This window comes from Mustela nivalis, assembly GCF_964662115.1.
Source record: "Mustela nivalis genome assembly, chromosome: 3".
Lineage (NCBI taxonomy): Eukaryota > Metazoa > Chordata > Mammalia > Carnivora > Mustelidae > Mustela > Mustela nivalis.
Genome location: NC_139022.1, coordinates 46,824,875 through 46,834,046, shown reverse-complemented (window position 1 = coordinate 46,834,046; position 9,172 = coordinate 46,824,875). Strand labels below are relative to the sequence as shown.

The following is a 9,172-nucleotide window of genomic DNA, read 5'->3' as shown; positions in this document are numbered from 1 at the left end:
GCAGAAGCCTGGTAAACAATATTTATTTTTGGCCTTCTCTTAAATGTATTTATTTCATAATCCTTTGTGCTAAAAAATAATACACTCTCTAATAAAATATTAGTGCTATTTTAGGGTAAACAACAAGAAACTTTTCCAGTTTTATCAAGATATCAGCTTTAATTTTGAGTTTAGTTTTTTTTTAGTTTAGTTTTTTCACCATATTGTCTGCCTTTCATAATGAAACAGTGACAACAATACATTCAAGTCAGTTATTCTTTCACAGTTAAAGTTACCTTCTTTTCCTGTAGTTTATACATTTCATTCATTTTTAGGTTGCAAGCCTAGAAACTGTCTTCTTTCTAATTTTATCTCCTACATTAAGAAAAAAGCTAGAATGGTTCCTAAACGAGGGGAGAAAGATTTGGCACTTGATTAAAACATAGGGATTGTAAACCAGTACATGAACAATCAAAAGGAAGTGTGGAGATCAGGAAGTTCCTATTCTTCCATTGAAAAAACACTCATTTGCCTTAGAGAGTTTCTTCTATTATAACAGGTATCGTAAGAATGGAGACCCAGAAGTATAATTGTCAGCTCTCTGATACACTTGCTTCAGATAATTCATGATTCGAAATTTCTAGCATCTTTGTGATGGAATTTAACTTATAACAAGTATGATGGGAACACAAGACTCAGAAGAGAAAAGCTAGATATTAGAAAGAGAATATGTGATTTTTACTTTTAGCCCTTACCTGGATGCACCATTCACTGTCCCACTGCCGTTGATTTTTTCTTTTTTAAATTTAATATGAATTCTTGAAGAGATTTATAGGAGGTAGAAAGAAATGCATGTTCCCAAATGGTTTGAGTTTAACATTAATCTCTTATTGATTGGGAAGAACCACATCTCTGGAGTTTCTAGATGTCACTGTGTTCTTATTTCAAAAATAGATTTCCTGGTTATACTAAGTACGTGCTCACTTTAAGAAATATTGTTATATGAGAAGCAGGAAACAATGTCCCCCCCTCCCCCAAATTTACTGTTTAGAAGCAGCTTGCCACTGTAATATTTTTACGTTTTTGGGTGGGGGGTAGCCCCAAATCAGATTTTATTTTATTTATTTATTTTAAAAGATTTATTTATTTCTTTATTTGACAGAGAGAAAGCGATCACAAGTAGGCAGAGAGGCAGGCAGACAGAGAGGGGGGGAAGCAGGCTCCCACCGAGCAGAGAGCCCAATGCGGGGCTCAATCCCAGGACTCTGGGATCATGAGCTGAGCCAAAGGCAGAGGCTTTAACCCACTGAGCCACCCAGGCACTCCCCAAATCAGATTTTAAAAATATCTTTTTGAACATAACAAAAGCAGATATATCCCTTCTATGTCAGGAGAAAAAAAGAAAAAAGTCTACTGTTCATGTCCAGAGTTGGAAAACACCATACTATAAATGCTCCTGAATTTAGTTTTACTAGCCAAATTTTTAAAAATATGAATGTGTGGTTTTGTTTGTTGGGCAGGATGAAGAATACTGTTTGGGAAATGTGGGCTTTTATAAAATGTGATTTTTATATTAATTCCCAAACAGAACTTTAAAAGTGTATGTTAAAAGATTATAAGGTATCATCTGCCAGCAGAAGAAGCCAAGTTGTTTGATTGTAACTTTCAAAATTTGATTGAAGACACTTTTTCCTCTTCCTGGGATATTTACAGTTTAATTCTTCTAGGATTTTCTAAAATTTCATTCTACTAACCTTTCAAAACTGACCTTTGCCCCAACCTGGGAAGTTTTAATTTTAAACCATGGTTGAAATGGACCGTTTATTACATCTTCAGGAAGAGAAGAGATTTAATCACTATGTTGATTCTCAGCCTTGCTGATAAATCCGATGGCCTTACTTACTATAAATTATGAAAAACAGTAGACCACCCTTCTTGCAGGTACAAATTGGAACTAAAGTAAGCTCTAATGTCCTAGGTTGTTAAAGGGAGTTGTTCTGCATTGCTACCCTGCTAGTTTTTCCTCCAGAAGCCTAGCTAGGGATTCTTCGGGAAGAGCTGTTCCAGTTAAGTCTTCAGTTGGTATTTCACTAGAATTTACCTAGTTATCAGCCACAGTATAGAATTAAGAATTCCACCTTCTAAACAAATTATGCTGTTGAACCAGCGTCATGGGCAGTGTGAAGGTGATAAAGAAGTTAGCTATATGTGACTCTTGTGGTTTGGGGAAGAAAAGTCAATCCTATTTCCTGAGCGCTTCCTGTGCACTAAGCATTATATTTCATAGGACAGTACTTCCCAACTTTTCTCACCTCATGGCAGACAGAAAAATTATGAAATTTGTCACAACACACTAGGGCAAATGGATGAGACTGCTCTTGTCCAGAAACAACTGTCAAGGAGCTCTAGCTATTCCAGACCCTGCCCTGCTACCCTGCAGGCTGAGCACATTAACATCCCCGAAGGCCTGCGTGTTCTTGGGACACCAGTGGGATCCTCAACCAGACGACAGAAGTCTGCAGTATGGTCTGAGCCTTGAGATTTTACCAAGTAGTTTATATGGCATACATGAGTTAATGATAAACATACCTGGGTGACTCAGAACCTAGGTGACTTAGAAAAAATCCTTGACATTCAGAGTGTCTGGGAAAACTAAGGTTCCAATAGGAAGTAGTTTATATTTGGGAGTCTGTAATTCTGGAAGTGCAGCAGTGTTGCTAACAAGATCAAGTCCCTGAAACAAGAGAAAATAAAATGGAATCAGACATGGGGACAACTTATTGGTAGGTTTTGTAATATATTTTGCTAAACAAATAGGTGTTCTGAGGATTGTAATGTCTTCGTATTTGGAGTCCATCTTAATGTGACTTCTTGCTATAATATGGAAGAACTAATCTTAGATTTATTTGAAGTTTTCATTTCCAAACTCATGTATTCAGTAGATTTGGTCATTTCTAGAATATAAATTACATGTTCCTTGTAAAAAATAGTACATCGATAGAACTCTGTGTCTGATTTCTAATTAGGAGTTATTTTTCAGTACAGCAATCTCAAATGTGTTGTTATTTTCCAGAATATAAGTAGTAGAGAAGTACTTGAATATATAGCAATAATTCCTGATATGAAATACCCTTAGATTTTATTGCAGATGTGGAATTAGTAGAATCTGGTCACCCTTAGACTTTTTAGTCAGCTATGGAGTTTGAACTGAAAATCAGCTTATGGACTTAAAAAGAACTTATTTTGCTAAATAATGTGCCATAATTTATTATCATGTTTATGTCTTTCCCTTTGAGAACAGAGCAGATGAGCACAGTTTACAGACCCCAAACTCTGTAGTAAAAATCATTCCAGCTTAATGTGAAACCTCCTGCCCAAAATGCTCTTTAAGATAAAAGCATTCCCCATAGTCAAGCCTGGCTAGTTGAATATAAGCAAGAGATTACTCGTTCCCAAATTCTCTATATAAAATAAAGGCAGAAATTAAAAACAAGAATTTTGTCATATCCTGATGATGCTTTAAGGTAATTGGGTATCTGTAAGATATGAATCTAGCATTTCTCCTGAGGTGCTAACATACCCTTATATTCTCTCATCTATGATTGTATACATATTGAATTTATTTAAATTCCCATGATTCTGGTTGCTTAGGTTATATTATAGACTTTTTAGTATCATAAGTATCATTTATTTCCCTTTCTCTTCTCTAATTAATGAGTGTTTTCTGGTATTTTAAACAGTTATGAAATTGTAAAGTCAACACTTTTGACACCTTCTGTATTTTGAGTTAAATGATGAGTCAGTGAACGTCCTTTTAGAATTCCCTTAAGAGCCGTTTATTATCCATCTGATCATATAAAGTCATTCCAAATTCTGTAGTATAATTGACTATCCCAGGTTCATAAATCAAATATCAATCTTTCATTCCAATAAAATTTCCATTACAAAAAGTTAGGTTCTCAAATAACTGAATGTACAGTCATTAAATTTAAGGTAGTGATGATAAACACAAGTACATGTAGTCACTACTGTAACCTTACTCTTAAGGCTATAAAGTACAGCTAAGACTCCTCATACACAGTCTTTGAAATTGTTAGAGGAGTTGAAATCCAACTAACTCTGAAAAATAGTTTCCCTTTTTTGCGGAATCACATTGTCATGATTCTCTTTTTACCTCATTTCTATTCATTGGTGCCCTGGTGAGATTAGGCAAGAAAACCAATTGAAGCTGGTATTAAAACCAAAATTATGATGCTTTTCTTAATGGGGGAACTCTAAGACCACCCACTCAATCCATTGAGGGGATAAAACAGATGGCTCATTCCCATTCAGTTTTGTTTACAAACGGTGTTGCTCAAATTTAGGTGACTGGCTACGAGGGAAATAAATGAATGTGGAATTGAGGATGGAACAAAGAATTCAATGCTTTACAATAAATGGACTGTATTTGAGAGTTCAAGAGAGGATTGGAGAAAATAACTGAGTATGTAAAAAATGGTAAGTTTCTGATTGTTCAGTTGAAGGCTGGCTCGCTGAAATGACATAATTGATAGTTTTCATCTGTGACCCTGATATCTTAGTCTCTATCTCAGAATTGAGAAATGAGCAGAGTTTATGAGAAAGGATTTTCATTGCTGGTATCTTTTGTGTGTGCATGATGTATAGTACACACAGCTCTCCTTACTGATCCTTCACAGGTGTATTATTTACTTTGCCTTCCAGGTGTCCGCAAATATGGTAAAGATTTTCAAGCTATTGCAGATGTAATTGGCAACAAGACTGTTGGCCAAGTGAAGAACTTCTTTGTAAACTACAGGCGTCGGTTTAACTTAGAGGAGGTATTGCAGGAGTGGGAAGCAGAACAAGGAACCCAGGCTTCTGATGGTGATGCTTCTACTTTAGGGGAGGAGACAAAAATTGCTTCTAATGTGCCATCAGGGAAGAGCACTGATGAAGAAGAGGAGGTGTGTTTGTGTATGGAATTTGTGCTAATATGAGTTGAGGAATCATCATTTTGTGTGGTGTTCTGTAAGGTTAATTTGTCAGAGGACTAGCTAAATGAGCATGAAAGGTTGATAATACACTTACTCAGTGGTGCCTCTCTCGTGACTCTTAAGTCCTAAGGACATGCTAAGTTCTGATCCTAGAAGAATGGAGAGTGTATTGTTCTTTCATAGTCTTATTTTTATTTCCAGTGTTAAGCTGATTACTAATAAAGATGCCTGTTTGGTAGCTTCATTGCTTTTTCAGTTTTTGGTTTTTTGTTTTGTTTTGTTTAAAATAAAAGAAGCCTGTGCTTCCAAAAAAACTCTGGTGTTATGTTTTTGTTTTGTTTTGATTTGTTTTGTTTTTCCTGTGACAGCCCAAGCTATATTGTATTCAGTTCATTAGGAACGCTCATCTCATACATGTATTTTTGTTTCCTCACCTCTAGGCACAGACCCCACAGGCTCCTCGGACTCTGGGTCCATCACCTCCTGCCCCATCATCCACTCCAACACCAACAGCCCCCATTGCCACTCTGAACCAGCCTCCAGCACTTCTTCGTCCAACACTGCCTGCTGCCCCTGCTCTTCACCGGCAGCCTCCTCCACTCCAGCAGCAGGCTCGGTTCATCCAGCCCTGGCAAACTTTCAACCACCTCTCATTCACCCTGCTAATTCTCTGCCGCCCCATCTCAACCCAAGACCAGTGTTGTCCACAGTTGCTGGTCAACAGCCACCGTCACTTATCGGAATTCAGCCAGATTCACAGTCCTCACTGCACTAAAATTAAACTGGACAGAGCTACAGTAACTCTTCACCCCATCATTAGACCAGTGCTCATCAGACTGATGCAAAAGAGAACAGTCCTCCTTGATACTGAGGCTGTGAACTAGTTCTGTGGCAGGGGGCTAGCATAAGTGGATGTCTAGGACATTTTTTGGTTTGTGCAACCAAACTAAATGTTATACAACAAAAAGCCTACAGTTAGCCTCCTTTCTAGAGTATATGTTCAGCGACATGATCTCATAAAAGGAACAAAAGGAGATTAAGTATTCTATATACTTCAGAAAGTATATAGATTTTGTTTTGTTTTTACTATATTTATTTTATTGAGATTCTTTATATTTCTGCCTCCTCATAGTCAAGGCTCTTAGTACAGAAATACTGACTTAGGAATTGTGGAAACTCCTTAAGTTTCTTAAGGATGTTTGACTTTTTCTTTCTTCCTTAATTTAATTTTTAACAACATTTTCCTATGTTAGGAGTACAAGAATGAATAGCCTGCATTTCAGATTTTGACATAGGTTCATTTAATGCATATTTAAAAAATTTTAGTGCGTATCCCTTTTTTCAAAATATCTTGCTTTTTTTTCTAAAGGAATTTTAATATATTCTTTTAAAAGAAAGCAATTTAATCAATTGCAAAGCAATTATATGAAACCACAAAGAATGTACTGAACCTAATAACCCTTTAACTTACACTTTAGGGTCCTAGTGCAAAGTCCTTGCTTAAAGGTCATTGACCTGTCATCTATAAGTATTAAGAGGATTGGCGTGATAATTTTACATACAGATTTGTTGAAGTAGAGTGTCTTTAAGTTCCTTGAAAATGGAGTTAATTTTGATTTTTTAAAATGCTACCTGCTTTTAACTAGTAGTTGCCTACATTTGGGGACTTTAGAAGAGAATTATATTTTGCCAGTTACGTGGAGATAGTGGTAGTTATGGAAGCATTTATTTACAATGCCCTTTTTGTGTTTAGGATCTGACTTAAAATTGCCCTCATACTTATTAATATGGTCTGCATTTAATATAAAGGATGTTTTCTTGATAAATCTCTATTGTACTATTTGGATACATTTGTGTATTCCTTGCAGCCGACCTGTGCTTGTGGGTATGGTTTAGGGTTAAATCACCAACACTATTATTTCGTAAAATAAATCGAAGAATTTGTTCTGTGTCATCTAAAGATGCATCAGTATATTGTCACAAATGTGACACAATTGTGTAAAATGCTGAGGCCCCTTTTTTATAAGAAGCGAAAACATCTCAAGTCTAAATTGAACACATAAATCATTAAGCACCTACAAAGAATATTTTACAAGTAATAGTATTTCAACAATGTGTTACTAATATTTTTGATACAGTGATTTCATATTGGAATCATGACTTGTGTAAAGAGATCACTTAGATTACTATACTAGTGGAACTTAAGGCTAAATATTTGCACATTTATATTATCAGATCTAGAACTACTTCAAGAAATAATCAACATCTAAGGCCCTTGATTTATGTTTTGAGAAGTCCTATATTCCCAATATTGGAAGAATAGTTCCTACCATTGGCTCTAACGCCTTAAGGAGCTATTAGATTTAAATTCATTGATTAGTTTTAATTTTGAAGTTTAGAGTTCTGCTCTTCATAAGGACCTTATGTTCTGGTACAACCTTTTTCCAGGGTGTATCTTGTCTTTCTCATTGGATCATCTTTTTTTTTTTTTTAATTTTTTATTTTTTATAAACATATATTTTTATCCCCAGGGGTACAGGTCTGGGAATCACCAGGTTTACACACTTCTCAGCACTCACCAAAGCACATACCCTCCCCAATGTCCATAATCCCACCCCCTTCTCCCAAGCCCCCTCCCCCCACAACCCTCAATTTGTTTTGTGAGATTAAGAGTCACTTATGGTCTCATTGGATCATCCTAAAAAGTTCTTGCCCCTGGATTGTAACTAGATAAAAATCTGATTTAAAATTCTTAATATTCAAGAATTTATACTTATTTTTACTTTGAAGCCACGGGGGTGGCAGTTATATATCTTAAAATATCTAAAGCATTTTTTAAAAGTCCTTAGATTGTCTTGCACATGTGCATACTATATGGCTTTTATTGTCTGGTCTCTTGTCAGTAGATCTTCAATATACAGTGTGTGGGACAAGTCAGTGTGTTGGTCAGCACCAGCATCTGTCTAGCTGTTAAGTATATTATGATTCATTTAAAAATCTGTTCTATCCCAGCCATGGGCCAAGATGCTGTATCTGAGGGATGTGCTGTAATTTGATTTACATACACTTTTTTTACACACAGTAAAAAAATCTGAGCTTCATTAGTAATATGACACATGTATATAGTGAGATGTCTTATTGTGTGCTTTGCATATTTTGTAAGTATTTTGCACGTCATTAATTTTCTTTTTTTGTTTAAGCAGTGTTTGGCCTGGAAGAGTGATATGCTTGCTGCTTAATCAAAGGATTAAAGAGTTAAAGATGTCTATGTCTTCTATTTTTATATAATTTCATGTATGAAGAATTTAGGACCTCTTCACTGTGAAATTCTAAATACTGATTTTTATAAAAAAGCAAAATCTAGAAATATTTTAATGACCATTTCATCATGTCATGGTTATCATTTTTGAAAAAAATCTACACCCAAGTATTTTTTTTTCATTACATAACTAAAAATAAATCACACTGTTGATACACCTGGTAATATTAATGAAAAAATATTTTTTCTATATTCTTTAATTCAAGTGTAATGTGGATGGAATTACAGGTAAGTTTTGATCAGAACTTTTCCTTAATTAATAATCCTACAATTAAATGAGTAAAATACAATATAGAATAAAGATGAAAGAAGATAAAATTCTATCTTCATATAAGCCAACATACTTTTAGGAATAGATATAGAGAGTAAACAAAGTGACAGCCGTGATTTTAAAAAATATTAAGAATCTTGCCAAAGGGTACATGGGTGGCAACTGCCTTGGGCTCAGGTCGTGATCCCAAAGTCCTGGGGTCGAGTCCCACATCAGGCTTCCACCCCCATGGGGAGTCTGCTATTCCCTCTGACTTCCCCTCGTGCTCTCTCATGCTATCTATCTTTCTCAAATAAATAAATTCTTTAACAACAACAAAAAAAAATTGCCAAGGTTTTTATTAAAGTATGGAGTTCAGTTAGTCAATATGTTGTACTATTTTAATGTTTCTTCCTGCTATAAGAAGTCGATTACTCACGTTAGTTATGGCTGATCACTTAACACTAGGGTATCAAGGTCTCCTCAAAACAACTAATACTCTGACTTGAAGAGAACAATATTGAGTGGGCAGAAGTCTTGTGAGATTGCTAGAAACCCCCAGCCAACTTGTTTCCAGTGCTGGGGGCTTCAGGGGAACCACCCAGGCCAGGCCCGCGGTCTTCTGAGTGT

The 9,172-nt window shown here is 35.7% G+C and overlaps 1 long non-coding RNA gene across 1 annotated transcript; it reads left to right on the top strand.

Moving 5' to 3' along the window:
• Nucleotides 1–4,055: 4,055 nt before the first annotated feature.
• LOC309860891 lies at nucleotides 4,056–5,600 on the top strand. Its single transcript, XR_014309691.1, has 3 exons — nucleotides 4,056–4,476; nucleotides 4,702–4,943; nucleotides 5,414–5,600. It is a non-coding gene; the product is annotated as an uncharacterized lncRNA (long non-coding RNA).
• The last annotated feature ends 3,572 nt before the right edge of the window (nucleotides 5,601–9,172 follow it).